Source organism: Lingula anatina, chromosome 1 (assembly GCF_051362555.1).
Source record: "Lingula anatina isolate TDL-2025a chromosome 1, LinAna3.0, whole genome shotgun sequence".
Classification (NCBI taxonomy): domain Eukaryota; kingdom Metazoa; phylum Brachiopoda; class Lingulata; order Lingulida; family Lingulidae; genus Lingula; species Lingula anatina.
Window position 1 is genome coordinate 52206369 of NC_141767.1, and position 23768 is coordinate 52230136.

General features: G+C 47.6%; 63 non-coding genes across 63 annotated transcripts; all 63 read left to right on the plus strand.

Moving 5' to 3' along the window:
• The first annotated feature begins 138 nt into the window (after positions 1–138).
• On the plus strand, positions 139–257 carry LOC147764606 (5S ribosomal RNA). Its single transcript, XR_015332367.1, has one exon. It is a non-coding gene; the product is annotated as a 5S ribosomal RNA (ribosomal RNA).
• A 257-nt stretch (positions 258–514) lies between these two features.
• LOC147764607 (5S ribosomal RNA) lies at positions 515–633 on the plus strand. Its single transcript, XR_015332368.1, has one exon. It is a non-coding gene; the product is annotated as a 5S ribosomal RNA (ribosomal RNA).
• A 258-nt stretch (positions 634–891) lies between these two features.
• LOC147764608 (5S ribosomal RNA) lies at positions 892–1010 on the plus strand. Its single transcript, XR_015332370.1, has one exon. It is a non-coding gene; the product is annotated as a 5S ribosomal RNA (ribosomal RNA).
• Positions 1011–1267: 257 nt separating this feature from the next.
• On the plus strand, positions 1268–1386 carry LOC147764609 (5S ribosomal RNA). The gene has a single exon (XR_015332371.1). It is a non-coding gene; the product is annotated as a 5S ribosomal RNA (ribosomal RNA).
• Positions 1387–1644: 258 nt separating this feature from the next.
• LOC147764610 (5S ribosomal RNA) lies at positions 1645–1763 on the plus strand. The gene has a single exon (XR_015332372.1). It is a non-coding gene; the product is annotated as a 5S ribosomal RNA (ribosomal RNA).
• A 257-nt stretch (positions 1764–2020) lies between these two features.
• On the plus strand, positions 2021–2139 carry LOC147764611 (5S ribosomal RNA). Its single transcript, XR_015332564.1, has one exon. It is a non-coding gene; the product is annotated as a 5S ribosomal RNA (ribosomal RNA).
• Positions 2140–2397: 258 nt separating this feature from the next.
• Positions 2398–2516, plus strand: LOC147764612 (5S ribosomal RNA). The gene has a single exon (XR_015332373.1). It is a non-coding gene; the product is annotated as a 5S ribosomal RNA (ribosomal RNA).
• A 257-nt stretch (positions 2517–2773) lies between these two features.
• LOC147764613 (5S ribosomal RNA) lies at positions 2774–2892 on the plus strand. The gene has a single exon (XR_015332374.1). It is a non-coding gene; the product is annotated as a 5S ribosomal RNA (ribosomal RNA).
• Positions 2893–3150: 258 nt separating this feature from the next.
• Positions 3151–3269, plus strand: LOC147764614 (5S ribosomal RNA). Its single transcript, XR_015332375.1, has one exon. It is a non-coding gene; the product is annotated as a 5S ribosomal RNA (ribosomal RNA).
• A 258-nt stretch (positions 3270–3527) lies between these two features.
• Positions 3528–3646, plus strand: LOC147764615 (5S ribosomal RNA). The gene has a single exon (XR_015332565.1). It is a non-coding gene; the product is annotated as a 5S ribosomal RNA (ribosomal RNA).
• Positions 3647–3903: 257 nt separating this feature from the next.
• LOC147764616 (5S ribosomal RNA) lies at positions 3904–4022 on the plus strand. Its single transcript, XR_015332376.1, has one exon. It is a non-coding gene; the product is annotated as a 5S ribosomal RNA (ribosomal RNA).
• A 257-nt stretch (positions 4023–4279) lies between these two features.
• On the plus strand, positions 4280–4398 carry LOC147764617 (5S ribosomal RNA). The gene has a single exon (XR_015332377.1). It is a non-coding gene; the product is annotated as a 5S ribosomal RNA (ribosomal RNA).
• Positions 4399–4655: 257 nt separating this feature from the next.
• LOC147764618 (5S ribosomal RNA) lies at positions 4656–4774 on the plus strand. Its single transcript, XR_015332378.1, has one exon. It is a non-coding gene; the product is annotated as a 5S ribosomal RNA (ribosomal RNA).
• Positions 4775–5032: 258 nt separating this feature from the next.
• LOC147764619 (5S ribosomal RNA) lies at positions 5033–5151 on the plus strand. Its single transcript, XR_015332379.1, has one exon. It is a non-coding gene; the product is annotated as a 5S ribosomal RNA (ribosomal RNA).
• Positions 5152–5409: 258 nt separating this feature from the next.
• On the plus strand, positions 5410–5528 carry LOC147764620 (5S ribosomal RNA). The gene has a single exon (XR_015332381.1). It is a non-coding gene; the product is annotated as a 5S ribosomal RNA (ribosomal RNA).
• Positions 5529–5786: 258 nt separating this feature from the next.
• Positions 5787–5905, plus strand: LOC147764621 (5S ribosomal RNA). Its single transcript, XR_015332382.1, has one exon. It is a non-coding gene; the product is annotated as a 5S ribosomal RNA (ribosomal RNA).
• Positions 5906–6162: 257 nt separating this feature from the next.
• On the plus strand, positions 6163–6281 carry LOC147764622 (5S ribosomal RNA). Its single transcript, XR_015332383.1, has one exon. It is a non-coding gene; the product is annotated as a 5S ribosomal RNA (ribosomal RNA).
• Positions 6282–6538: 257 nt separating this feature from the next.
• Positions 6539–6657, plus strand: LOC147764623 (5S ribosomal RNA). The gene has a single exon (XR_015332384.1). It is a non-coding gene; the product is annotated as a 5S ribosomal RNA (ribosomal RNA).
• A 257-nt stretch (positions 6658–6914) lies between these two features.
• On the plus strand, positions 6915–7033 carry LOC147764624 (5S ribosomal RNA). The gene has a single exon (XR_015332385.1). It is a non-coding gene; the product is annotated as a 5S ribosomal RNA (ribosomal RNA).
• Positions 7034–7290: 257 nt separating this feature from the next.
• On the plus strand, positions 7291–7409 carry LOC147764625 (5S ribosomal RNA). The gene has a single exon (XR_015332386.1). It is a non-coding gene; the product is annotated as a 5S ribosomal RNA (ribosomal RNA).
• A 257-nt stretch (positions 7410–7666) lies between these two features.
• Positions 7667–7785, plus strand: LOC147764626 (5S ribosomal RNA). Its single transcript, XR_015332387.1, has one exon. It is a non-coding gene; the product is annotated as a 5S ribosomal RNA (ribosomal RNA).
• A 257-nt stretch (positions 7786–8042) lies between these two features.
• LOC147764627 (5S ribosomal RNA) lies at positions 8043–8161 on the plus strand. Its single transcript, XR_015332315.1, has one exon. It is a non-coding gene; the product is annotated as a 5S ribosomal RNA (ribosomal RNA).
• Positions 8162–8419: 258 nt separating this feature from the next.
• Positions 8420–8538, plus strand: LOC147764628 (5S ribosomal RNA). The gene has a single exon (XR_015332388.1). It is a non-coding gene; the product is annotated as a 5S ribosomal RNA (ribosomal RNA).
• Positions 8539–8795: 257 nt separating this feature from the next.
• Positions 8796–8914, plus strand: LOC147764629 (5S ribosomal RNA). The gene has a single exon (XR_015332389.1). It is a non-coding gene; the product is annotated as a 5S ribosomal RNA (ribosomal RNA).
• Positions 8915–9172: 258 nt separating this feature from the next.
• On the plus strand, positions 9173–9291 carry LOC147764630 (5S ribosomal RNA). Its single transcript, XR_015332390.1, has one exon. It is a non-coding gene; the product is annotated as a 5S ribosomal RNA (ribosomal RNA).
• Positions 9292–9548: 257 nt separating this feature from the next.
• LOC147764631 (5S ribosomal RNA) lies at positions 9549–9667 on the plus strand. The gene has a single exon (XR_015332392.1). It is a non-coding gene; the product is annotated as a 5S ribosomal RNA (ribosomal RNA).
• A 257-nt stretch (positions 9668–9924) lies between these two features.
• Positions 9925–10043, plus strand: LOC147764632 (5S ribosomal RNA). The gene has a single exon (XR_015332393.1). It is a non-coding gene; the product is annotated as a 5S ribosomal RNA (ribosomal RNA).
• A 257-nt stretch (positions 10044–10300) lies between these two features.
• Positions 10301–10419, plus strand: LOC147764633 (5S ribosomal RNA). The gene has a single exon (XR_015332394.1). It is a non-coding gene; the product is annotated as a 5S ribosomal RNA (ribosomal RNA).
• Positions 10420–10676: 257 nt separating this feature from the next.
• LOC147764634 (5S ribosomal RNA) lies at positions 10677–10795 on the plus strand. Its single transcript, XR_015332395.1, has one exon. It is a non-coding gene; the product is annotated as a 5S ribosomal RNA (ribosomal RNA).
• A 257-nt stretch (positions 10796–11052) lies between these two features.
• Positions 11053–11171, plus strand: LOC147764635 (5S ribosomal RNA). Its single transcript, XR_015332396.1, has one exon. It is a non-coding gene; the product is annotated as a 5S ribosomal RNA (ribosomal RNA).
• Positions 11172–11428: 257 nt separating this feature from the next.
• LOC147764636 (5S ribosomal RNA) lies at positions 11429–11547 on the plus strand. The gene has a single exon (XR_015332397.1). It is a non-coding gene; the product is annotated as a 5S ribosomal RNA (ribosomal RNA).
• A 257-nt stretch (positions 11548–11804) lies between these two features.
• LOC147764637 (5S ribosomal RNA) lies at positions 11805–11923 on the plus strand. The gene has a single exon (XR_015332398.1). It is a non-coding gene; the product is annotated as a 5S ribosomal RNA (ribosomal RNA).
• Positions 11924–12180: 257 nt separating this feature from the next.
• Positions 12181–12299, plus strand: LOC147764638 (5S ribosomal RNA). Its single transcript, XR_015332399.1, has one exon. It is a non-coding gene; the product is annotated as a 5S ribosomal RNA (ribosomal RNA).
• Positions 12300–12556: 257 nt separating this feature from the next.
• On the plus strand, positions 12557–12675 carry LOC147764639 (5S ribosomal RNA). Its single transcript, XR_015332400.1, has one exon. It is a non-coding gene; the product is annotated as a 5S ribosomal RNA (ribosomal RNA).
• Positions 12676–12932: 257 nt separating this feature from the next.
• LOC147764640 (5S ribosomal RNA) lies at positions 12933–13051 on the plus strand. The gene has a single exon (XR_015332401.1). It is a non-coding gene; the product is annotated as a 5S ribosomal RNA (ribosomal RNA).
• Positions 13052–13308: 257 nt separating this feature from the next.
• On the plus strand, positions 13309–13427 carry LOC147764641 (5S ribosomal RNA). Its single transcript, XR_015332403.1, has one exon. It is a non-coding gene; the product is annotated as a 5S ribosomal RNA (ribosomal RNA).
• A 257-nt stretch (positions 13428–13684) lies between these two features.
• On the plus strand, positions 13685–13803 carry LOC147764642 (5S ribosomal RNA). Its single transcript, XR_015332404.1, has one exon. It is a non-coding gene; the product is annotated as a 5S ribosomal RNA (ribosomal RNA).
• A 257-nt stretch (positions 13804–14060) lies between these two features.
• On the plus strand, positions 14061–14179 carry LOC147764643 (5S ribosomal RNA). The gene has a single exon (XR_015332405.1). It is a non-coding gene; the product is annotated as a 5S ribosomal RNA (ribosomal RNA).
• Positions 14180–14436: 257 nt separating this feature from the next.
• Positions 14437–14555, plus strand: LOC147764644 (5S ribosomal RNA). Its single transcript, XR_015332406.1, has one exon. It is a non-coding gene; the product is annotated as a 5S ribosomal RNA (ribosomal RNA).
• Positions 14556–14812: 257 nt separating this feature from the next.
• LOC147764645 (5S ribosomal RNA) lies at positions 14813–14931 on the plus strand. Its single transcript, XR_015332407.1, has one exon. It is a non-coding gene; the product is annotated as a 5S ribosomal RNA (ribosomal RNA).
• A 257-nt stretch (positions 14932–15188) lies between these two features.
• Positions 15189–15307, plus strand: LOC147764646 (5S ribosomal RNA). The gene has a single exon (XR_015332408.1). It is a non-coding gene; the product is annotated as a 5S ribosomal RNA (ribosomal RNA).
• A 257-nt stretch (positions 15308–15564) lies between these two features.
• Positions 15565–15683, plus strand: LOC147764647 (5S ribosomal RNA). The gene has a single exon (XR_015332409.1). It is a non-coding gene; the product is annotated as a 5S ribosomal RNA (ribosomal RNA).
• Positions 15684–15940: 257 nt separating this feature from the next.
• On the plus strand, positions 15941–16059 carry LOC147764648 (5S ribosomal RNA). The gene has a single exon (XR_015332410.1). It is a non-coding gene; the product is annotated as a 5S ribosomal RNA (ribosomal RNA).
• A 257-nt stretch (positions 16060–16316) lies between these two features.
• LOC147764649 (5S ribosomal RNA) lies at positions 16317–16435 on the plus strand. The gene has a single exon (XR_015332411.1). It is a non-coding gene; the product is annotated as a 5S ribosomal RNA (ribosomal RNA).
• Positions 16436–16692: 257 nt separating this feature from the next.
• On the plus strand, positions 16693–16811 carry LOC147764650 (5S ribosomal RNA). Its single transcript, XR_015332412.1, has one exon. It is a non-coding gene; the product is annotated as a 5S ribosomal RNA (ribosomal RNA).
• A 257-nt stretch (positions 16812–17068) lies between these two features.
• LOC147764651 (5S ribosomal RNA) lies at positions 17069–17187 on the plus strand. The gene has a single exon (XR_015332414.1). It is a non-coding gene; the product is annotated as a 5S ribosomal RNA (ribosomal RNA).
• A 257-nt stretch (positions 17188–17444) lies between these two features.
• On the plus strand, positions 17445–17563 carry LOC147764652 (5S ribosomal RNA). The gene has a single exon (XR_015332415.1). It is a non-coding gene; the product is annotated as a 5S ribosomal RNA (ribosomal RNA).
• A 257-nt stretch (positions 17564–17820) lies between these two features.
• Positions 17821–17939, plus strand: LOC147764653 (5S ribosomal RNA). Its single transcript, XR_015332416.1, has one exon. It is a non-coding gene; the product is annotated as a 5S ribosomal RNA (ribosomal RNA).
• A 257-nt stretch (positions 17940–18196) lies between these two features.
• Positions 18197–18315, plus strand: LOC147764654 (5S ribosomal RNA). The gene has a single exon (XR_015332417.1). It is a non-coding gene; the product is annotated as a 5S ribosomal RNA (ribosomal RNA).
• Positions 18316–18572: 257 nt separating this feature from the next.
• LOC147764655 (5S ribosomal RNA) lies at positions 18573–18691 on the plus strand. Its single transcript, XR_015332418.1, has one exon. It is a non-coding gene; the product is annotated as a 5S ribosomal RNA (ribosomal RNA).
• Positions 18692–18948: 257 nt separating this feature from the next.
• On the plus strand, positions 18949–19067 carry LOC147764656 (5S ribosomal RNA). Its single transcript, XR_015332419.1, has one exon. It is a non-coding gene; the product is annotated as a 5S ribosomal RNA (ribosomal RNA).
• Positions 19068–19324: 257 nt separating this feature from the next.
• LOC147764657 (5S ribosomal RNA) lies at positions 19325–19443 on the plus strand. Its single transcript, XR_015332420.1, has one exon. It is a non-coding gene; the product is annotated as a 5S ribosomal RNA (ribosomal RNA).
• Positions 19444–19700: 257 nt separating this feature from the next.
• LOC147764658 (5S ribosomal RNA) lies at positions 19701–19819 on the plus strand. The gene has a single exon (XR_015332421.1). It is a non-coding gene; the product is annotated as a 5S ribosomal RNA (ribosomal RNA).
• A 257-nt stretch (positions 19820–20076) lies between these two features.
• LOC147764659 (5S ribosomal RNA) lies at positions 20077–20195 on the plus strand. Its single transcript, XR_015332422.1, has one exon. It is a non-coding gene; the product is annotated as a 5S ribosomal RNA (ribosomal RNA).
• Positions 20196–20452: 257 nt separating this feature from the next.
• On the plus strand, positions 20453–20571 carry LOC147764660 (5S ribosomal RNA). The gene has a single exon (XR_015332423.1). It is a non-coding gene; the product is annotated as a 5S ribosomal RNA (ribosomal RNA).
• A 257-nt stretch (positions 20572–20828) lies between these two features.
• On the plus strand, positions 20829–20947 carry LOC147764661 (5S ribosomal RNA). Its single transcript, XR_015332425.1, has one exon. It is a non-coding gene; the product is annotated as a 5S ribosomal RNA (ribosomal RNA).
• Positions 20948–21204: 257 nt separating this feature from the next.
• On the plus strand, positions 21205–21323 carry LOC147764662 (5S ribosomal RNA). The gene has a single exon (XR_015332426.1). It is a non-coding gene; the product is annotated as a 5S ribosomal RNA (ribosomal RNA).
• Positions 21324–21580: 257 nt separating this feature from the next.
• Positions 21581–21699, plus strand: LOC147764663 (5S ribosomal RNA). Its single transcript, XR_015332427.1, has one exon. It is a non-coding gene; the product is annotated as a 5S ribosomal RNA (ribosomal RNA).
• A 257-nt stretch (positions 21700–21956) lies between these two features.
• Positions 21957–22075, plus strand: LOC147764664 (5S ribosomal RNA). Its single transcript, XR_015332428.1, has one exon. It is a non-coding gene; the product is annotated as a 5S ribosomal RNA (ribosomal RNA).
• A 257-nt stretch (positions 22076–22332) lies between these two features.
• Positions 22333–22451, plus strand: LOC147764665 (5S ribosomal RNA). The gene has a single exon (XR_015332429.1). It is a non-coding gene; the product is annotated as a 5S ribosomal RNA (ribosomal RNA).
• A 257-nt stretch (positions 22452–22708) lies between these two features.
• On the plus strand, positions 22709–22827 carry LOC147764666 (5S ribosomal RNA). The gene has a single exon (XR_015332430.1). It is a non-coding gene; the product is annotated as a 5S ribosomal RNA (ribosomal RNA).
• Positions 22828–23084: 257 nt separating this feature from the next.
• LOC147764667 (5S ribosomal RNA) lies at positions 23085–23203 on the plus strand. The gene has a single exon (XR_015332431.1). It is a non-coding gene; the product is annotated as a 5S ribosomal RNA (ribosomal RNA).
• A 257-nt stretch (positions 23204–23460) lies between these two features.
• Positions 23461–23579, plus strand: LOC147764668 (5S ribosomal RNA). The gene has a single exon (XR_015332545.1). It is a non-coding gene; the product is annotated as a 5S ribosomal RNA (ribosomal RNA).
• The last annotated feature ends 189 nt before the right edge of the window (positions 23580–23768 follow it).

Below are 23768 nucleotides of genomic sequence, written 5' to 3' on the forward strand. Positions count from 1 at the left end.
CGGGCCACGTCTGGACTAGGATGGAAGACCGCCTGGCCACCTTTACTTGTCCTTTTTAGCGTGGCATCAAACAGATGTGTCGATTCCGTTTCATTTCCTTTCCGTCGATCAAAAACAGTGCTAGCGCGGACAGTCATCGTCTACGACCATACCACGTTGAAAGCACCGGTTCTCGTCCGATCACCGAAGTTAAGCAACGTCGGGCCAGGTTAGTACTTGGATGGGTGACCGCCTGGGAATACCTGGTGCCGTAGACACGTTTTTGACATTTTATTCGTAGCCGATTTCAGTTTCTTTCACTTACCACTTTTTTTTCTTTAAGTTTTCAATTTTTTCCAAATCACAGTTGCGCCGTTGTCTTCGTCTATCAGTGCGTCGGGCCACGTCTGGACTAGGATGGAAGACCGCCTGGCCACCTTTACTTTTCCTTTTTAGCGTGGCATCAAACAGATGTGTCGATTCCGTTTCATTTCCTTTCCGTCGATCAAAAACAGTGCTAGCGCGGACAGTCATCGTCTACGACCATACCACGTTGAAAGCACCGGTTCTCGTCCGATCACCGAAGTTAAGCAACGTCGGGCCAGGTTAGTACTTGGATGGGTGACCGCCTGGGAATACCTGGTGCCGTAGACACGTTTTTGACATTTTATTCGTAGCCGATTTCAGTTTCTTTCACTTACCACTTTTTTTTCTTTAAGTTTTCAATTTTTTCCAAATCACAGTTGCGCCGTTGTCTTCGTCTATCAGTGCGTCGGGCCACGTCTGGACTAGGATGGAAGACCGCCTGGCCACCTTTACTTGTCCTTTTTAGCGTGGCATCAAACAGATGTGTCGATTCCGTTTCATTTCCTTTCCGTCGATCAAAAACAGAGGCTAGCGCGGACAGTCATCGTCTACGACCATACCACGTTGAAAGCACCGGTTCTCGTCCGATCACCGAAGTTAAGCAACGTCGGGCCAGGTTAGTACTTGGATGGGTGACCGCCTGGGAATACCTGGTGCCGTAGACACGTTTTTGACATTTTATTCGTAGCCGATTTCAGTTTCTTTCACTTACCACTTTTTTTTCTTTAAGTTTTCAATTTTTTCCAAATCACAGTTGCGCCGTTGTCTTCGTCTATCAGTGCGTCGGGCCACGTCTGGACTAGGATGGAAGACCGCCTGGCCACCTTTACTTGTCCTTTTTAGCGTGGCATCAAACAGATGTGTCGATTCCGTTTCATTTCCTTTCCGTCGATCAAAAACAGTGCTAGCGCGGACAGTCATCGTCTACGACCATACCACGTTGAAAGCACCGGTTCTCGTCCGATCACCGAAGTTAAGCAACGTCGGGCCAGGTTAGTACTTGGATGGGTGACCGCCTGGGAATACCTGGTGCCGTAGACACGTTTTTGACATTTTATTCGTAGCCGATTTCAGTTTCTTTCACTTACCACTTTTTTTTCTTTAAGTTTTCAATTTTTTCCAAATCACAGTTGCGCCGTTGTCTTCGTCTATCAGTGCGTCGGGCCACGTCTGGACTAGGATGGAAGACCGCCTGGCCACCTTTACTTGTCCTTTTTAGCGTGGCATCAAACAGATGTGTCGATTCCGTTTCATTTCCTTTCCGTCGATCAAAAACAGAGGCTAGCGCGGACAGTCATCGTCTACGACCATACCACGTTGAAAGCACCGGTTCTCGTCCGATCACCGAAGTTAAGCAACGTCGGGCCAGGTTAGTACTTGGATGGGTGACCGCCTGGGAATACCTGGTGCCGTAGACACGTTTTTGACATTTTATTCGTAGCCGATTTCAGTTTCTTTCACTTACCACTTTTTTTTCTTTAAGTTTTCAATTTTTTCCAAATCACAGTTGCGCCGTTGTCTTCGTCTATCAGTGCGTCGGGCCACGTCTGGACTAGGATGGAAGACCGCCTGGCCACCTTTACTTGTCCTTTTTAGCGTGGCATCAAACAGATGTGTCGATTCCGTTTCATTTCCTTTCCGTCGATCAAAAACAGTGCTAGCGCGGACAGTCATCGTCTACGACCATACCACGTTGAAAGCACCGGTTCTCGTCCAATCACCGAAGTTAAGCAACGTCGGGCCAGGTTAGTACTTGGATGGGTGACCGCCTGGGAATACCTGGTGCCGTAGACACGTTTTTGACATTTTATTCGTAGCCGATTTCAGTTTCTTTCACTTACCACTTTTTTTTTCTTTAAGTTTTCAATTTTTTCCAAATCACAGTTGCGCCGTTGTCTTCGTCTATCAGTGCGTCGGGCCACGTCTGGACTAGGATGGAAGACCGCCTGGCCACCTTTACTTGTCCTTTTTAGCGTGGCATCAAACAGATGTGTCGATTCCGTTTCATTTCCTTTCCGTCGATCAAAAACAGTGCTAGCGCGGACAGTCATCGTCTACGACCATACCACGTTGAAAGCACCGGTTCTCGTCCGATCACCGAAGTTAAGCAACGTCGGGCCAGGTTAGTACTTGGATGGGTGACCGCCTGGGAATACCTGGTGCCGTAGACACGTTTTTGACATTTTATTCGTAGCCGATTTCAGTTTCTTTCACTTACCACTTTTTTTTCTTTAAGTTTTCAATTTTTTCCAAATCACAGTTGCGCCGTTGTCTTCGTCTATCAGTGCGTCGGGCCACGTCTGGACTAGGATGGAAGACCGCCTGGCCACCTTTACTTGTCCTTTTTAGCGTGGCATCAAACAGATGTGTCGATTCCGTTTCATTTCCTTTCCGTCGATCAAAAACAGTGCTAGCGCGGACAGTCATCGTCTACGACCATACCACGTTGAAAGCACCGGTTCTCGTCCGATCACCGAAGTTAAGCAACGTCGGGCCAGGTTAGTACTTGGATGGGTGACCGCCTGGGAATACCTGGTGCCGTAGACACGTTTTTGACATTTTATTCGTAGCCGATTTCAGTTTCTTTCACTTACCACTTTTTTTTTCTTTAAGTTTTCAATTTTTTCCAAATCACAGTTGCGCCGTTGTCTTCGTCTATCAGTGCGTCGGGCCACGTCTGGACTAGGATGGAAGACCGCCTGGCCACCTTTACTTGTCCTTTTTAGCGTGGCATCAAACAGATGTGTCGATTCCGTTTCATTTCCTTTCCGTCGATCAAAAACAGTGCTAGCGCGGACAGTCATCGTCTACGACCATACCACGTTGAAAGCACCGGTTCTCGTCCGATCACCGAAGTTAAGCAACGTCGGGCCAGGTTAGTACTTGGATGGGTGACCGCCTGGGAATACCTGGTGCCGTAGACACGTTTTTGACATTTTATTCGTAGCCGATTTCAGTTTCTTTCACTTACCACTTTTTTTTTCTTTAAGTTTTCAATTTTTTCCAAATCACAGTTGCGCCGTTGTCTTCGTCTATCAGTGCGTCGGGCCACGTCTGGACTAGGATGGAAGACCGCCTGGCCACCTTTACTTGTCCTTTTTAGCGTGGCATCAAACAGATGTGTCGATTCCGTTTCATTTCCTTTCCGTCGATCAAAAACAGTGCTAGCGCGGACAGTCATCGTCTACGACCATACCACGTTGAAAGCACCGGTTCTCGTCCGATCACCGAAGTTAAGCAACGTCGGGCCAGGTTAGTACTTGGATGGGTGAGCGCCTGGGAATACCTGGTGCCGTAGACACGTTTTTGACATTTTATTCGTAGCCGATTTCAGTTTCTTTCACTTACCACTTTTTTTTCTTTAAGTTTTCAATTTTTTCCAAATCACAGTTGCGCCGTTGTCTTCGTCTATCAGTGCGTCGGGCCACGTCTGGACTAGGATGGAAGACCGCCTGGCCACCTTTACTTGTCCTTTTTAGCGTGGCATCAAACAGATGTGTCGATTCCGTTTCATTTCCTTTCCGTCGATCAAAAACAGTGCTAGCGCGGACAGTCATCGTCTACGACCATACCACGTTGAAAGCACCGGTTCTCGTCCGATCACCGAAGTTAAGCAACGTCGGGCCAGGTTAGTACTTGGATGGGTGACCGCCTGGGAATACCTGGTGCCGTAGACACGTTTTTGACATTTTATTCGTAGCCGATTTCAGTTTCTTTCACTTACCACTTTTTTTTCTTTAAGTTTTCAATTTTTTCCAAATCACAGTTGCGCCGTTGTCTTCGTCTATCAGTGCGTCGGGCCACGTCTGGACTAGGATGGAAGACCGCCTGGCCACCTTTACTTGTCCTTTTTAGCGTGGCATCAAACAGATGTGTCGATTCCGTTTCATTTCCTTTCCGTCGATCAAAAACAGTGCTAGCGCGGACAGTCATCGTCTACGACCATACCACGTTGAAAGCACCGGTTCTCGTCCGATCACCGAAGTTAAGCAACGTCGGGCCAGGTTAGTACTTGGATGGGTGACCGCCTGGGAATACCTGGTGCCGTAGACACGTTTTTGACATTTTATTCGTAGCCGATTTCAGTTTCTTTCACTTACCACTTTTTTTTCTTTAAGTTTTCAATTTTTTCCAAATCACAGTTGCGCCGTTGTCTTCGTCTATCAGTGCGTCGGGCCACGTCTGGACTAGGATGGAAGACCGCCTGGCCACCTTTACTTGTCCTTTTTAGCGTGGCATCAAACAGATGTGTCGATTCCGTTTCATTTCCTTTCCGTCGATCAAAAACAGTGCTAGCGCGGACAGTCATCGTCTACGACCATACCACGTTGAAAGCACCGGTTCTCGTCCGATCACCGAAGTTAAGCAACGTCGGGCCAGGTTAGTACTTGGATGGGTGACCGCCTGGGAATACCTGGTGCCGTAGACACGTTTTTGACATTTTATTCGTAGCCGATTTCAGTTTCTTTCACTTACCACTTTTTTTTTCTTTAAGTTTTCAATTTTTTCCAAATCACAGTTGCGCCGTTGTCTTCGTCTATCAGTGCGTCGGGCCACGTCTGGACTAGGATGGAAGACCGCCTGGCCACCTTTACTTGTCCTTTTTAGCGTGGCATCAAACAGATGTGTCGATTCCGTTTCATTTCCTTTCCGTCGATCAAAAACAGTGCTAGCGCGGACAGTCATCGTCTACGACCATACCACGTTGAAAGCACCGGTTCTCGTCCGATCACCGAAGTTAAGCAACGTCGGGCCAGGTTAGTACTTGGATGGGTGACCGCCTGGGAATACCTGGTGCCGTAGACACGTTTTTGACATTTTATTCGTAGCCGATTTCAGTTTCTTTCACTTACCACTTTTTTTTTCTTTAAGTTTTCAATTTTTTCCAAATCACAGTTGCGCCGTTGTCTTCGTCTATCAGTGCGTCGGGCCACGTCTGGACTAGGATGGAAGACCGCCTGGCCACCTTTACTTGTCCTTTTTAGCGTGGCATCAAACAGATGTGTCGATTCCGTTTCATTTCCTTTCCGTCGATCAAAAACAGTGCTAGCGCGGACAGTCATCGTCTACGACCATACCACGTTGAAAGCACCGGTTCTCGTCCGATCACCGAAGTTAAGCAACGTCGGGCCAGGTTAGTACTTGGATGGGTGACCGCCTGGGAATACCTGGTGCCGTAGACACGTTTTTGACATTTTATTCGTAGCCGATTTCAGTTTCTTTCACTTACCACTTTTTTTTTCTTCAAGTTTTCAATTTTTTCCAAATCACAGTTGCGCCGTTGTCTTCGTCTATCAGTGCGTCGGGCCACGTCTGGACTAGGATGGAAGACCGCCTGGCCACCTTTACTTGTCCTTTTTAGCGTGGCATCAAACAGATGTGTCGATTCCGTTTCATTTCCTTTCCGTCGATCAAAAACAGTGCTAGCGCGGACAGTCATCGTCTACGACCATACCACGTTGAAAGCACCGGTTCTCGTCCGATCACCGAAGTTAAGCAACGTCGGGCCAGGTTAGTACTTGGATGGGTGACCGCCTGGGAATACCTGGTGCCGTAGACACGTTTTTGACATTTTATTCGTAGCCGATTTCAGTTTCTTTCACTTACCACTTTTTTTTCTTTAAGTTTTCAATTTTTTCCAAATCACAGTTGCGCCGTTGTCTTCGTCTATCAGTGCGTCGGGCCACGTCTGGACTAGGATGGAAGACCGCCTGGCCACCTTTACTTGTCCTTTTTAGCGTGGCATCAAACAGATGTGTCGATTCCGTTTCATTTCCTTTCCGTCGATCAAAAACAGTGCTAGCGCGGACAGTCATCGTCTACGACCATACCACGTTGAAAGCACCGGTTCTCGTCCGATCACCGAAGTTAAGCAACGTCGGGCCAGGTTAGTACTTGGATGGGTGACCGCCTGGGAATACCTGGTGCCGTAGACACGTTTTTGACATTTTATTCGTAGCCGATTTCAGTTTCTTTCACTTACCACTTTTTTTTCTTTAAGTTTTCAATTTTTTCCAAATCACAGTTGCGCCGTTGTCTTCGTCTATCAGTGCGTCGGGCCACGTCTGGACTAGGATGGAAGACCGCCTGGCCACCTTTACTTGTCCTTTTTAGCGTGGCATCAAACAGATGTGTCGATTCCGTTTCATTTCCTTTCCGTCGATCAAAAACAGTGCTAGCGCGGACAGTCATCGTCTACGACCATACCACGTTGAAAGCACCGGTTCTCGTCCGATCACCGAAGTTAAGCAACGTCGGGCCAGGTTAGTACTTGGATGGGTGACCGCCTGGGAATACCTGGTGCCGTAGACACGTTTTTGACATTTTATTCGTAGCCGATTTCAGTTTCTTTCACTTACCACTTTTTTTTCTTTAAGTTTTCAATTTTTTCCAAATCACAGTTGCGCCGTTGTCTTCGTCTATCAGTGCGTCGGGCCACGTCTGGACTAGGATGGAAGACCGCCTGGCCACCTTTACTTGTCCTTTTTAGCGTGGCATCAAACAGATGTGTCGATTCCGTTTCATTTCCTTTCCGTCGATCAAAAACAGTGCTAGCGCGGACAGTCATCGTCTACGACCATACCACGTTGAAAGCACCGGTTCTCGTCCGATCACCGAAGTTAAGCAACGTCGGGCCAGGTTAGTACTTGGATGGGTGACCGCCTGGGAATACCTGGTGCCGTAGACACGTTTTTGACATTTTATTCGTAGCCGATTTCAGTTTCTTTCACTTACCACTTTTTTTTCTTTAAGTTTTCAATTTTTTCCAAATCACAGTTGCGCCGTTGTCTTCGTCTATCAGTGCGTCGGGCCACGTCTGGACTAGGATGGAAGACCGCCTGGCCACCTTTACTTGTCCTTTTTAGCGTGGCATCAAACAGATGTGTCGATTCCGTTTCATTTCCTTTCCGTCGATCAAAAACAGTGCTAGCGCGGACAGTCATCGTCTACGACCATACCACGTTGAAAGCACCGGTTCTCGTCCGATCACCGAAGTTAAGCAACGTCGGGCCAGGTTAGTACTTGGATGGGTGACCGCCTGGGAATACCTGGTGCCGTAGACACGTTTTTGACATTTTATTCGTAGCCGATTTCAGTTTCTTTCACTTACCACTTTTTTTTCTTTAAGTTTTCAATTTTTTCCAAATCACAGTTGCGCCGTTGTCTTCGTCTATCAGTGCGTCGGGCCACGTCTGGACTAGGATGGAAGACCGCCTGGCCACCTTTACTTGTCCTTTTTAGCGTGGCATCAAACAGATGTGTCGATTCCGTTTCATTTCCTTTCCGTCGATCAAAAACAGTGCTAGCGCGGACAGTCATCGTCTACGACCATACCACGTTGAAAGCACCGGTTCTCGTCCGATCACCGAAGTTAAGCAACGTCGGGCCAGGTTAGTACTTGGATGGGTGACCGCCTGGGAATACCTGGTGCCGTAGACACGTTTTTGACATTTTATTCGTAGCCGATTTCAGTTTCTTTCACTTACCACTTTTTTTTCTTTAAGTTTTCAATTTTTTCCAAATCACAGTTGCGCCGTTGTCTTCGTCTATCAGTGCGTCGGGCCACGTCTGGACTAGGATGGAAGACCGCCTGGCCACCTTTACTTGTCCTTTTTAGCGTGGCATCAAACAGATGTGTCGATTCCGTTTCATTTCCTTTCCGTCGATCAAAAACAGTGCTAGCGCGGACAGTCATCGTCTACGACCATACCACGTTGAAAGCACCGGTTCTCGTCCGATCACCGAAGTTAAGCAACGTCGGGCCAGGTTAGTACTTGGATGGGTGACCGCCTGGGAATACCTGGTGTCGTAGACACGTTTTTGACATTTTATTCGTAGCCGATTTCAGTTTCTTTCACTTACCACTTTTTTTTCTTTAAGTTTTCAATTTTTTCCAAATCACAGTTGCGCCGTTGTCTTCGTCTATCAGTGCGTCGGGCCACGTCTGGACTAGGATGGAAGACCGCCTGGCCACCTTTACTTGTCCTTTTTAGCGTGGCAACAAACAGATGTGTCGATTCCGTTTCATTTCCTTTCCGTCGATCAAAAACAGAGGCTAGCGCGGACAGTCATCGTCTACGACCATACCACGTTGAAAGCACCGGTTCTCGTCCGATCACCGAAGTTAAGCAACGTCGGGCCAGGTTAGTACTTGGATGGGTGACCGCCTGGGAATACCTGGTGCCGTAGACACGTTTTTGACATTTTATTCGTAGCCGATTTCAGTTTCTTTCACTTACCACTTTTTTTTCTTTAAGTTTTCAATTTTTTCCAAATCACAGTTGCGCCGTTGTCTTCGTCTATCAGTGCGTCGGGCCACGTCTGGACTAGGATGGAAGACCGCCTGGCCACCTTTACTTGTCCTTTTTAGCGTGGCATCAAACAGATGTGTCGATTCCGTTTCATTTCCTTTCCGTCGATCAAAAACAGTGCTAGCGCGGACAGTCATCGTCTACGACCATACCACGTTGAAAGCACCGGTTCTCGTCCGATCACCGAAGTTAAGCAACGTCGGGCCAGGTTAGTACTTGGATGGGTGACCGCCTGGGAATACCTGGTGCCGTAGACACGTTTTTGACATTTTATTCGTAGCCGATTTCAGTTTCTTTCACTTACCACTTTTTTTTCTTTAAGTTTTCAATTTTTTCCAAATCACAGTTGCGCCGTTGTCTTCGTCTATCAGTGCGTCGGGCCACGTCTGGACTAGGATGGAAGACCGCCTGGCCACCTTTACTTGTCCTTTTTAGCGTGGCATCAAACAGATGTGTCGATTCCGTTTCATTTCCTTTCCGTCGATCAAAAACAGAGGCTAGCGCGGACAGTCATCGTCTACGACCATACCACGTTGAAAGCACCGGTTCTCGTCCGATCACCGAAGTTAAGCAACGTCGGGCCAGGTTAGTACTTGGATGGGTGACCGCCTGGGAATACCTGGTGCCGTAGACACGTTTTTGACATTTTATTCGTAGCCGATTTCAGTTTCTTTCACTTACCACTTTTTTTTCTTTAAGTTTTCAATTTTTTCCAAATCACAGTTGCGCCGTTGTCTTCGTCTATCAGTGCGTCGGGCCACGTCTGGACTAGGATGGAAGACCGCCTGGCCACCTTTACTTGTCCTTTTTAGCGTGGCATCAAACAGATGTGTCGATTCCGTTTCATTTCCTTTCCGTCGATCAAAAACAGTGCTAGCGCGGACAGTCATCGTCTACGACCATACCACGTTGAAAGCACCGGTTCTCGTCCGATCACCGAAGTTAAGCAACGTCGGGCCAGGTTAGTACTTGGATGGGTGACCGCCTGGGAATACCTGGTGCCGTAGACACGTTTTTGACATTTTATTCGTAGCCGATTTCAGTTTCTTTCACTTACCACTTTTTTTTCTTTAAGTTTTCAATTTTTTCCAAATCACAGTTGCGCCGTTGTCTTCGTCTATCAGTGCGTCGGGCCACGTCTGGACTAGGATGGAAGACCGCCTGGCCACCTTTACTTGTCCTTTTTAGCGTGGCATCAAACAGATGTGTCGATTCCGTTTCATTTCCTTTCCGTCGATCAAAAACAGTGCTAGCGCGGACAGTCATCGTCTACGACCATACCACGTTGAAAGCACCGGTTCTCGTCCGATCACCGAAGTTAAGCAACGTCGGGCCAGGTTAGTACTTGGATGGGTGACCGCCTGGGAATACCTGGTGCCGTAGACACGTTTTTGACATTTTATTCGTAGCCGATTTCAGTTTCTTTCACTTACCACTTTTTTTTCTTTAAGTTTTCAATTTTTTCCAAATCACAGTTGCGCCGTTGTCTTCGTCTATCAGTGCGTCGGGCCACGTCTGGACTAGGATGGAAGACCGCCTGGCCACCTTTACTTGTCCTTTTTAGCGTGGCATCAAACAGATGTGTCGATTCCGTTTCATTTCCTTTCCGTCGATCAAAAACAGTGCTAGCGCGGACAGTCATCGTCTACGACCATACCACGTTGAAAGCACCGGTTCTCGTCCGATCACCGAAGTTAAGCAACGTCGGGCCAGGTTAGTACTTGGATGGGTGACCGCCTGGGAATACCTGGTGCCGTAGACACGTTTTTGACATTTTATTCGTAGCCGATTTCAGTTTCTTTCACTTACCACTTTTTTTTCTTTAAGTTTTCAATTTTTTCCAAATCACAGTTGCGCCGTTGTCTTCGTCTATCAGTGCGTCGGGCCACGTCTGGACTAGGATGGAAGACCGCCTGGCCACCTTTACTTGTCCTTTTTAGCGTGGCATCAAACAGATGTGTCGATTCCGTTTCATTTCCTTTCCGTCGATCAAAAACAGTGCTAGCGCGGACAGTCATCGTCTACGACCATACCACGTTGAAAGCACCGGTTCTCGTCCGATCACCGAAGTTAAGCAACGTCGGGCCAGGTTAGTACTTGGATGGGTGACCGCCTGGGAATACCTGGTGCCGTAGACACGTTTTTGACATTTTATTCGTAGCCGATTTCAGTTTCTTTCACTTACCACTTTTTTTTCTTTAAGTTTTCAATTTTTTCCAAATCACAGTTGCGCCGTTGTCTTCGTCTATCAGTGCGTCGGGCCACGTCTGGACTAGGATGGAAGACCGCCTGGCCACCTTTACTTGTCCTTTTTAGCGTGGCATCAAACAGATGTGTCGATTCCGTTTCATTTCCTTTCCGTCGATCAAAAACAGTGCTAGCGCGGACAGTCATCGTCTACGACCATACCACGTTGAAAGCACCGGTTCTCGTCCGATCACCGAAGTTAAGCAACGTCGGGCCAGGTTAGTACTTGGATGGGTGACCGCCTGGGAATACCTGGTGCCGTAGACACGTTTTTGACATTTTATTCGTAGCCGATTTCAGTTTCTTTCACTTACCACTTTTTTTTCTTTAAGTTTTCAATTTTTTCCAAATCACAGTTGCGCCGTTGTCTTCGTCTATCAGTGCGTCGGGCCACGTCTGGACTAGGATGGAAGACCGCCTGGCCACCTTTACTTGTCCTTTTTAGCGTGGCATCAAACAGATGTGTCGATTCCGTTTCATTTCCTTTCCGTCGATCAAAAACAGTGCTAGCGCGGACAGTCATCGTCTACGACCATACCACGTTGAAAGCACCGGTTCTCGTCCGATCACCGAAGTTAAGCAACGTCGGGCCAGGTTAGTACTTGGATGGGTGACCGCCTGGGAATACCTGGTGCCGTAGACACGTTTTTGACATTTTATTCGTAGCCGATTTCAGTTTCTTTCACTTACCACTTTTTTTTCTTTAAGTTTTCAATTTTTTCCAAATCACAGTTGCGCCGTTGTCTTCGTCTATCAGTGCGTCGGGCCACGTCTGGACTAGGATGGAAGACCGCCTGGCCACCTTTACTTGTCCTTTTTAGCGTGGCATCAAACAGATGTGTCGATTCCGTTTCATTTCCTTTCCGTCGATCAAAAACAGTGCTAGCGCGGACAGTCATCGTCTACGACCATACCACGTTGAAAGCACCGGTTCTCGTCCGATCACCGAAGTTAAGCAACGTCGGGCCAGGTTAGTACTTGGATGGGTGACCGCCTGGGAATACCTGGTGCCGTAGACACGTTTTTGACATTTTATTCGTAGCCGATTTCAGTTTCTTTCACTTACCACTTTTTTTTCTTTAAGTTTTCAATTTTTTCCAAATCACAGTTGCGCCGTTGTCTTCGTCTATCAGTGCGTCGGGCCACGTCTGGACTAGGATGGAAGACCGCCTGGCCACCTTTACTTGTCCTTTTTAGCGTGGCATCAAACAGATGTGTCGATTCCGTTTCATTTCCTTTCCGTCGATCAAAAACAGTGCTAGCGCGGACAGTCATCGTCTACGACCATACCACGTTGAAAGCACCGGTTCTCGTCCGATCACCGAAGTTAAGCAACGTCGGGCCAGGTTAGTACTTGGATGGGTGACCGCCTGGGAATACCTGGTGCCGTAGACACGTTTTTGACATTTTATTCGTAGCCGATTTCAGTTTCTTTCACTTACCACTTTTTTTTCTTTAAGTTTTCAATTTTTTCCAAATCACAGTTGCGCCGTTGTCTTCGTCTATCAGTGCGTCGGGCCACGTCTGGACTAGGATGGAAGACCGCCTGGCCACCTTTACTTGTCCTTTTTAGCGTGGCATCAAACAGATGTGTCGATTCCGTTTCATTTCCTTTCCGTCGATCAAAAACAGTGCTAGCGCGGACAGTCATCGTCTACGACCATACCACGTTGAAAGCACCGGTTCTCGTCCGATCACCGAAGTTAAGCAACGTCGGGCCAGGTTAGTACTTGGATGGGTGACCGCCTGGGAATACCTGGTGCCGTAGACACGTTTTTGACATTTTATTCGTAGCCGATTTCAGTTTCTTTCACTTACCACTTTTTTTTCTTTAAGTTTTCAATTTTTTCCAAATCACAGTTGCGCCGTTGTCTTCGTCTATCAGTGCGTCGGGCCACGTCTGGACTAGGATGGAAGACCGCCTGGCCACCTTTACTTGTCCTTTTTAGCGTGGCATCAAACAGATGTGTCGATTCCGTTTCATTTCCTTTCCGTCGATCAAAAACAGTGCTAGCGCGGACAGTCATCGTCTACGACCATACCACGTTGAAAGCACCGGTTCTCGTCCGATCACCGAAGTTAAGCAACGTCGGGCCAGGTTAGTACTTGGATGGGTGACCGCCTGGGAATACCTGGTGCCGTAGACACGTTTTTGACATTTTATTCGTAGCCGATTTCAGTTTCTTTCACTTACCACTTTTTTTTCTTTAAGTTTTCAATTTTTTCCAAATCACAGTTGCGCCGTTGTCTTCGTCTATCAGTGCGTCGGGCCACGTCTGGACTAGGATGGAAGACCGCCTGGCCACCTTTACTTGTCCTTTTTAGCGTGGCATCAAACAGATGTGTCGATTCCGTTTCATTTCCTTTCCGTCGATCAAAAACAGTGCTAGCGCGGACAGTCATCGTCTACGACCATACCACGTTGAAAGCACCGGTTCTCGTCCGATCACCGAAGTTAAGCAACGTCGGGCCAGGTTAGTACTTGGATGGGTGACCGCCTGGGAATACCTGGTGCCGTAGACACGTTTTTGACATTTTATTCGTAGCCGATTTCAGTTTCTTTCACTTACCACTTTTTTTTCTTTAAGTTTTCAATTTTTTCCAAATCACAGTTGCGCCGTTGTCTTCGTCTATCAGTGCGTCGGGCCACGTCTGGACTAGGATGGAAGACCGCCTGGCCACCTTTACTTGTCCTTTTTAGCGTGGCATCAAACAGATGTGTCGATTCCGTTTCATTTCCTTTCCGTCGATCAAAAACAGTGCTAGCGCGGACAGTCATCGTCTACGACCATACCACGTTGAAAGCACCGGTTCTCGTCCGATCACCGAAGTTAAGCAACGTCGGGCCAGGTTAGTACTTGGATGGGTGACCGCCTGGGAATACCTGGTGCCGTAGACACGTTTTTGACATTTTATTCGTAGCCGATTTCAGTTTCTTTCACTTACCACTTTTTTTTCTTTAAGTTTTCAATTTTTTCCAAATCACAGTTGCGCCGTTGTCTTCGTCTATCAGTGCGTCGGGCCACGTCTGGACTAGGATGGAAGACCGCCTGGCCACCTTTACTTGTCCTTTTTAGCGTGGCATCAAACAGATGTGTCGATTCCGTTTCATTTCCTTTCCGTCGATCAAAAACAGTGCTAGCGCGGACAGTCATCGTCTACGACCATACCACGTTGAAAGCACCGGTTCTCGTCCGATCACCGAAGTTAAGCAACGTCGGGCCAGGTTAGTACTTGGATGGGTGACCGCCTGGGAATACCTGGTGCCGTAGACACGTTTTTGACATTTTATTCGTAGCCGATTTCAGTTTCTTTCACTTACCACTTTTTTTTCTTTAAGTTTTCAATTTTTTCCAAATCACAGTTGCGCCGTTGTCTTCGTCTATCAGTGCGTCGGGCCACGTCTGGACTAGGATGGAAGACCGCCTGGCCACCTTTACTTGTCCTTTTTAGCGTGGCATCAAACAGATGTGTCGATTCCGTTTCATTTCCTTTCCGTCGATCAAAAACAGTGCTAGCGCGGACAGTCATCGTCTACGACCATACCACGTTGAAAGCACCGGTTCTCGTCCGATCACCGAAGTTAAGCAACGTCGGGCCAGGTTAGTACTTGGATGGGTGACCGCCTGGGAATACCTGGTGCCGTAGACACGTTTTTGACATTTTATTCGTAGCCGATTTCAGTTTCTTTCACTTACCACTTTTTTTTCTTTAAGTTTTCAATTTTTTCCAAATCACAGTTGCGCCGTTGTCTTCGTCTATCAGTGCGTCGGGCCACGTCTGGACTAGGATGGAAGACCGCCTGGCCACCTTTACTTGTCCTTTTTAGCGTGGCATCAAACAGATGTGTCGATTCCGTTTCATTTCCTTTCCGTCGATCAAAAACAGTGCTAGCGCGGACAGTCATCGTCTACGACCATACCACGTTGAAAGCACCGGTTCTCGTCCGATCACCGAAGTTAAGCAACGTCGGGCCAGGTTAGTACTTGGATGGGTGACCGCCTGGGAATACCTGGTGCCGTAGACACGTTTTTGACATTTTATTCGTAGCCGATTTCAGTTTCTTTCACTTACCACTTTTTTTTCTTTAAGTTTTCAATTTTTTCCAAATCACAGTTGCGCCGTTGTCTTCGTCTATCAGTGCGTCGGGCCACGTCTGGACTAGGATGGAAGACCGCCTGGCCACCTTTACTTGTCCTTTTTAGCGTGGCATCAAACAGATGTGTCGATTCCGTTTCATTTCCTTTCCGTCGATCAAAAACAGTGCTAGCGCGGACAGTCATCGTCTACGACCATACCACGTTGAAAGCACCGGTTCTCGTCCGATCACCGAAGTTAAGCAACGTCGGGCCAGGTTAGTACTTGGATGGGTGACCGCCTGGGAATACCTGGTGCCGTAGACACGTTTTTGACATTTTATTCGTAGCCGATTTCAGTTTCTTTCACTTACCACTTTTTTTTCTTTAAGTTTTCAATTTTTTCCAAATCACAGTTGCGCCGTTGTCTTCGTCTATCAGTGCGTCGGGCCACGTCTGGACTAGGATGGAAGACCGCCTGGCCACCTTTACTTGTCCTTTTTAGCGTGGCATCAAACAGATGTGTCGATTCCGTTTCATTTCCTTTCCGTCGATCAAAAACAGTGCTAGCGCGGACAGTCATCGTCTACGACCATACCACGTTGAAAGCACCGGTTCTCGTCCGATCACCGAAGTTAAGCAACGTCGGGCCAGGTTAGTACTTGGATGGGTGACCGCCTGGGAATACCTGGTGCCGTAGACACGTTTTTGACATTTTATTCGTAGCCGATTTCAGTTTCTTTCACTTACCACTTTTTTTTCTTTAAGTTTTCAATTTTTTCCAAATCACAGTTGCGCCGTTGTCTTCGTCTATCAGTGCGTCGGGCCACGTCTGGACTAGGATGGAAGACCGCCTGGCCACCTTTACTTGTCCTTTTTAGCGTGGCATCAAACAGATGTGTCGATTCCGTTTCATTTCCTTTCCGTCGATCAAAAACAGTGCTAGCGCGGACAGTCATCGTCTACGACCATACCACGTTGAAAGCACCGGTTCTCGTCCGATCACCGAAGTTAAGCAACGTCGGGCCAGGTTAGTACTTGGATGGGTGACCGCCTGGGAATACCTGGTGCCGTAGACACGTTTTTGACATTTTATTCGTAGCCGATTTCAGTTTCTTTCACTTACCACTTTTTTTTCTTTAAGTTTTCAATTTTTTCCAAATCACAGTTGCGCCGTTGTCTTCGTCTATCAGTGCGTCGGGCCACGTCTGGACTAGGATGGAAGACCGCCTGGCCACCTTTACTTGTCCTTTTTAGCGTGGCATCAAACAGATGTGTCGATTCCGTTTCATTTCCTTTCCGTCGATCAAAAACAGTGCTAGCGCGGACAGTCATCGTCTACGACCATACCACGTTGAAAGCACCGGTTCTCGTCCGATCACCGAAGTTAAGCAACGTCGGGCCAGGTTAGTACTTGGATGGGTGACCGCCTGGGAATACCTGGTGCCGTAGACACGTTTTTGACATTTTATTCGTAGCCGATTTCAGTTTCTTTCACTTACCACTTTTTTTTCTTTAAGTTTTCAATTTTTTCCAAATCACAGTTGCGCCGTTGTCTTCGTCTATCAGTGCGTCGGGCCACGTCTGGACTAGGATGGAAGACCGCCTGGCCACCTTTACTTGTCCTTTTTAGCGTGGCATCAAACAGATGTGTCGATTCCGTTTCATTTCCTTTCCGTCGATCAAAAACAGTGCTAGCGCGGACAGTCATCGTCTACGACCATACCACGTTGAAAGCACCGGTTCTCGTCCGATCACCGAAGTTAAGCAACGTCGGGCCAGGTTAGTACTTGGATGGGTGACCGCCTGGGAATACCTGGTGCCGTAGACACGTTTTTGACATTTTATTCGTAGCCGATTTCAGTTTCTTTCACTTACCACTTTTTTTTCTTTAAGTTTTCAATTTTTTCCAAATCACAGTTGCGCCGTTGTCTTCGTCTATCAGTGCGTCGGGCCACGTCTGGACTAGGATGGAAGACCGCCTGGCCACCTTTACTTGTCCTTTTTAGCGTGGCATCAAACAGATGTGTCGATTCCGTTTCATTTCCTTTCCGTCGATCAAAAACAGTGCTAGCGCGGACAGTCATCGTCTACGACCATACCACGTTGAAAGCACCGGTTCTCGTCCGATCACCGAAGTTAAGCAACGTCGGGCCAGGTTAGTACTTGGATGGGTGACCGCCTGGGAATACCTGGTGCCGTAGACACGTTTTTGACATTTTATTCGTAGCCGATTTCAGTTTCTTTCACTTACCACTTTTTTTTCTTTAAGTTTTCAATTTTTTCCAAATCACAGTTGCGCCGTTGTCTTCGTCTATCAGTGCGTCGGGCCACGTCTGGACTAGGATGGAAGACCGCCTGGCCACCTTTACTTGTCCTTTTTAGCGTGGCATCAAACAGATGTGTCGATTCCGTTTCATTTCCTTTCCGTCGATCAAAAACAGTGCTAGCGCGGACAGTCATCGTCTACGACCATACCACGTTGAAAGCACCGGTTCTCGTCCGATCACCGAAGTTAAGCAACGTCGGGCCAGGTTAGTACTTGGATGGGTGACCGCCTGGGAATACCTGGTGCCGTAGACACGTTTTTGACATTTTATTCGTAGCCGATTTCAGTTTCTTTCACTTACCACTTTTTTTTCTTTAAGTTTTCAATTTTTTCCAAATCACAGTTGCGCCGTTGTCTTCGTCTATCAGTGCGTCGGGCCACGTCTGGACTAGGATGGAAGACCGCCTGGCCACCTTTACTTGTCCTTTTTAGCGTGGCATCAAACAGATGTGTCGATTCCGTTTCATTTCCTTTCCGTCGATCAAAAACAGTGCTAGCGCGGACAGTCATCGTCTACGACCATACCACGTTGAAAGCACCGGTTCTCGTCCGATCACCGAAGTTAAGCAACGTCGGGCCAGGTTAGTACTTGGATGGGTGACCGCCTGGGAATACCTGGTGCCGTAGACACGTTTTTGACATTTTATTCGTAGCCGATTTCAGTTTCTTTCACTTACCACTTTTTTTTCTTTAAGTTTTCAATTTTTTCCAAATCACAGTTGCGCCGTTGTCTTCGTCTATCAGTGCGTCGGGCCACGTCTGGACTAGGATGGAAGACCGCCTGGCCACCTTTACTTGTCCTTTTTAGCGTGGCATCAAACAGATGTGTCGATTCCGTTTCATTTCCTTTCCGTCGATCAAAAACAGTGCTAGCGCGGACAGTCATCGTCTACGACCATACCACGTTGAAAGCACCGGTTCTCGTCCGATCACCGAAGTTAAGCAACGTCGGGCCAGGTTAGTACTTGGATGGGTGACCGCCTGGGAATACCTGGTGCCGTAGACACGTTTTTGACATTTTATTCGTAGCCGATTTCAGTTTCTTTCACTTACCACTTTTTTTTCTTTAAGTTTTCAATTTTTTCCAAATCACAGTTGCGCCGTTGTCTTCGTCTATCAGTGCGTCGGGCCACGTCTGGACTAGGATGGAAGACCGCCTGGCCACCTTTACTTGTCCTTTTTAGCGTGGCATCAAACAGATGTGTCGATTCCGTTTCATTTCCTTTCCGTCGATCAAAAACAGTGCTAGCGCGGACAGTCATCGTCTACGACCATACCACGTTGAAAGCACCGGTTCTCGTCCGATCACCGAAGTTAAGCAACGTCGGGCCAGGTTAGTACTTGGATGGGTGACCGCCTGGGAATACCTGGTGCCGTAGACACGTTTTTGACATTTTATTCGTAGCCGATTTCAGTTTCTTTCACTTACCACTTTTTTTTCTTTAAGTTTTCAATTTTTTCCAAATCACAGTTGCGCCGTTGTCTTCGTCTATCAGTGCGTCGGGCCACGTCTGGACTAGGATGGAAGACCGCCTGGCCACCTTTACTTGTCCTTTTTAGCGTGGCATCAAACAGATGTGTCGATTCCGTTTCATTTCCTTTCCGTCGATCAAAAACAGTGCTAGCGCGGACAGTCATCGTCTACGACCATACCACGTTGAAAGCACCGGTTCTCGTCCGATCACCGAAGTTAAGCAACGTCGGGCCAGGTTAGTACTTGGATGGGTGACCGCCTGGGAATACCTGGTGCCGTAGACACGTTTTTGACATTTTATTCGTAGCCGATTTCAGTTTCTTTCACTTACCACTTTTTTTTCTTTAAGTTTTCAATTTTTTCCAAATCACAGTTGCGCCGTTGTCTTCGTCTATCAGTGCGTCGGGCCACGTCTGGACTAGGATGGAAGACCGCCTGGCCACCTTTACTTGTCCTTTTTAGCGTGGCATCAAACAGATGTGTCGATTCCGTTTCATTTCCTTTCCGTCGATCAAAAACAGTGCTAGCGCGGACAGTCATCGTCTACGACCATACCACGTTGAAAGCACCGGTTCTCGTCCGATCACCGAAGTTAAGCAACGTCGGGCCAGGTTAGTACTTGGATGGGTGACCGCCTGGGAATACCTGGTGCCGTAGACACGTTTTTGACATTTTATTCGTAGCCGATTTCAGTTTCTTTCACTTACCACTTTTTTTTCTTTAAGTTTTCAATTTTTTCCAAATCACAGTTGCGCCGTTGTCTTCGTCTATCAGTGCGTCGGGCCACGTCTGGACTAGGATGGAAGACCGCCTGGCCACCTTTACTTGTCCTTTTTAGCGTGGCATCAAACAGATGTGTCGATTCCGTTTCATTTCCTTTCCGTCGATCAAAAACAGTGCTAGCGCGGACAGTCATCGTCTACGACCATACCACGTTGAAAGCACCGGTTCTCGTCCGATCACCGAAGTTAAGCAACGTCGGGCCAGGTTAGTACTTGGATGGGTGACCGCCTGGGAATACCTGGTGCCGTAGACACGTTTTTGACATTTTATTCGTAGCCGATTTCAGTTTCTTTCACTTACCACTTTTTTTTCTTTAAGTTTTCAATTTTTTCCAAATCACAGTTGCGCCGTTGTCTTCGTCTATCAGTGCGTCGGGCCACGTCTGGACTAGGATGGAAGACCGCCTGGCCACCTTTACTTGTCCTTTTTAGCGTGGCATCAAACAGATGTGTCGATTCCGTTTCATTTCCTTTCCGTCGATCAAAAACAGTGCTAGCGCGGACAGTCATCGTCTACGACCATACCACGTTGAAAGCACCGGTTCTCGTCCGATCACCGAAGTTAAGCAACGTCGGGCCAGGTTAGTACTTGGATGGGTGACCGCCTGGGAATACCTGGTGCCGTAGACACGTTTTTGACATTTTATTCGTAGCCGATTTCAGTTTCTTTCACTTACCACTTTTTTTTCTTTAAGTTTTCAATTTTTTCCAAATCACAGTTGCGCCGTTGTCTTCGTCTATCAGTGCGTCGGGCCACGTCTGGACTAGGATGGAAGACCGCCTGGCCACCTTTACTTGTCCTTTTTAGCGTGGCATCAAACAGATGTGTCGATTCCGTTTCATTTCCTTTCCGTCGATCAAAAACAGTGCTAGCGCGGACAGTCATCGTCTACGACCATACCACGTTGAAAGCACCGGTTCTCGTCCGATCACCGAAGTTAAGCAACGTCGGGCCAGGTTAGTACTTGGATGGGTGACCGCCTGGGAATACCTGGTGCCGTAGACACGTTTTTGACATTTTATTCGTAGCCGATTTCAGTTTCTTTCACTTACCACTTTTTTTTCTTTAAGTTTTCAATTTTTTCCAAATCACAGTTGCGCCGTTGTCTTCGTCTATCAGTGCGTCGGGCCACGTCTGGACTAGGATGGAAGACCGCCTGGCCACCTTTACTTGTCCTTTTTAGCGTGGCATCAAACAGATGTGTCGATTCCGTTTCATTTCCTTTCCGTCGATCAAAAACAGTGCTAGCGCGGACAGTCATCGTCTACGACCATACCACGTTGAAAGCACCGGTTCTCGTCCGATCACCGAAGTTAAGCAACGTCGGGCCAGGTTAGTACTTGGATGGGTGACCGCCTGGGAATACCTGGTGCCGTAGACACGTTTTTGACATTTTATTCGTAGCCGATTTCAGTTTCTTTCACTTACCACTTTTTTTTCTTTAAGTTTTCAATTTTTTCCAAATCACAGTTGCGCCGTTGTCTTCGTCTATCAGTGCGTCGGGCCACGTCTGGACTAGGATGGAAGACCGCCTGGCCACCTTTACTTGTCCTCTTTAGCGTGGCATCAAACAGATGTGTCGATTCCGTTTCATTTCCTTTCCGTCGATCAAAAACAGTGCTAGCGCGGACAGTCATCGTCTACGACCATACCACGTTGAAAGCACCGGTTCTCGTCCGATCACCGAAGTTAAGCAACGTCGGGCCAGGTTAGTACTTGGATGGGTGACCGCCTGGGAATACCTGGTGCCGTAGACACGTTTTTGACATTTTATTCGTAGCCGATTTCAGTTTCTTTCACTTACCACTTTTTTTTCTTTAAGTTTTCAATTTTTTCCAAATCACAGTTGCGCCGTTGTCTTCGTCTATCAGTGCGTCGGGCCACGTCTGGACTAGGATGGAAGACCGCCTGGCCACCTTTACTTGTCCTCTTTAGCGTGGCATCAAACAGATGTGTCGATTCCGTTTCATTTCCTTTCCGTCGATCAAAAACAGTGCTAGCGCGGACAGTCATCGTCTACGACCATACCACGTTGAAAGCACCGGTTCTCGTCCGATCACCGAAGTTAAGCAACGTCGGGCCAGGTTAGTACTTGGATGGGTGACCGCCTGGGAATACCTGGTGCCGTAGACACGTTTTTGACATTTTATTCGTAGCCGATTTCAGTTTCTTTCACTTACCACTTTTTTTTCTTTAAGTTTTCAATTTTTTCCAAATCACAGTTGCGCCGTTGTCTTCGTCTATCAGTGCGTCGGGCCACGTCTGGACTAGGATGGAAGACCGCCTGGCCACCTTTACTTGTCCTTTTTAGCGTGGCATCAAACAGATGTGTCGATTCCGTTTCATTTCCTTTCCGTCGATCAAAAACAGTGCTAGCGCGGACAGTCATCGTCTACGACCATACCACGTTGAAAGCACCGGTTCTCGTCCGATCACCGAAGTTAAGCAACGTCGGGCCAGGTTAGTACTTGGATGGGTGACCGCCTGGGAATACCTGGTGCCGTAGACACGTTTTTGACATTTTATTCGTAGCCGATTTCAGTTTCTTTCACTTACCACTTTTTTTTCTTTAAGTTTTCAATTTTTTCCAAATCACAGTTGCGCCGTTGTCTTCGTCTATCAGTGCGTCGGGCCACGTCTGGACTAGGATGGAAGACCGCCTGGCCACCTTTACTTGTCCTTTTTAGCGTGGCATCAAACAGATGTGTCGATTCCGTTTCATTTCCTTTCCGTCGATCAAAAACAGTGCTAGCGCGGACAGTCATCGTCTACGACCATACCACGTTGAAAGCACCGGTTCTCGTCCGATCACCGAAGTTAAGCAACGTCGGGCCAGGTTAGTACTTGGATGGGTGACCGCCTGGGAATACCTGGTGCCGTAGACACGTTTTTGACATTTTATTCGTAGCCGATTTCAGTTTCTTTCACTTACCACTTTTTTTTCTTTAAGTTTTCAATTTTTTCCAAATCACAGTTGCGCCGTTGTCTTCGTCTATCAGTGCGTCGGGCCACGTCTGGACTAGGATGGAAGACCGCCTGGCCACCTTTACTTGTCCTTTTTAGCGTGGCATCAAACAGATGTGTCGATTCCGTTTCATTTCCTTTCCGTCGATCAAAAACAGTGCTAGCGCGGACAGTCATCGTCTACGACCATACCACGTTGAAAGCACCGGTTCTCGTCCGATCACCGAAGTTAAGCAACGTCGGGCCAGGTTAGTACTTGGATGGGTGACCGCCTGGGAATACCTGGTGCCGTAGACACGTTTTTGACATTTTATTCGTAGCCGATTTCAGTTTCTTTCACTTACCACTTTTTTTTCTTTAAGTTTTCAATTTTTTCCAAATCACAGTTGCGCCGTTGTCTTCGTCTATCAGTGCGTCGGGCCACGTCTGGACTAGGATGGAAGACCGCCTGGCCACCTTTACTTGTCCTTTTTAGCGTGGCATCAAACAGATGTGTCGATTCCGTTTCATTTCCTTTCCGTCGATCAAAAACAGTGCTAGCGCGGACAGTCATCGTCTACGACCATACCACGTTGAAAGCACCGGTTCTCGTCCGATCACCGAAGTTAAGCAACGTCGGGCCAGGTTAGTACTTGGATGGGTGACCGCCTGGGAATACCTGGTGCCGTAGACACGTTTTTGACATTTTATTCGTAGCCGATTTCAGTTTCTTTCACTTACCACTTTTTTTTCTTTAAGTTTTCAATTTTTTCCAAATCACAGTTGCGCCGTTGTCTTCGTCTATCAGTGCGTCGGGCCACGTCTGGACTAGGATGGAAGACCGCCTGGCCACCTTTACTTGTCCTTTTTAGCGTGGCATCAAACAGATGTGTCGATTCCGTTTCATTTCCTTTCCGTCGATCAAAAACAGTGCTAGCGCGGACAGTCATCGTCTACGACCATACCACGTTGAAAGCACCGGTTCTCGTCCGATCACCGAAGTTAAGCAACGACGGGCCAGGTTAGTACTTGGATGGGTGACCGCCTGGGAATACCTGGTGCCGTAGACACGTTTTTGACATTTTATTCGTAGCCGATTTCAGTTTCTTTCACTTACCACTTTTTTTTCTTTAAGTTTTCAATTTTTTCCAAATCACAGTTGCGCCGTTGTCTTCGTCTATCAGTGCGTCGGGCCACGTCTGGACTAGGATGGAAGACCGCCTGGCCACCTTTACTTGTCCTTTTTAGCGTGGCATCAA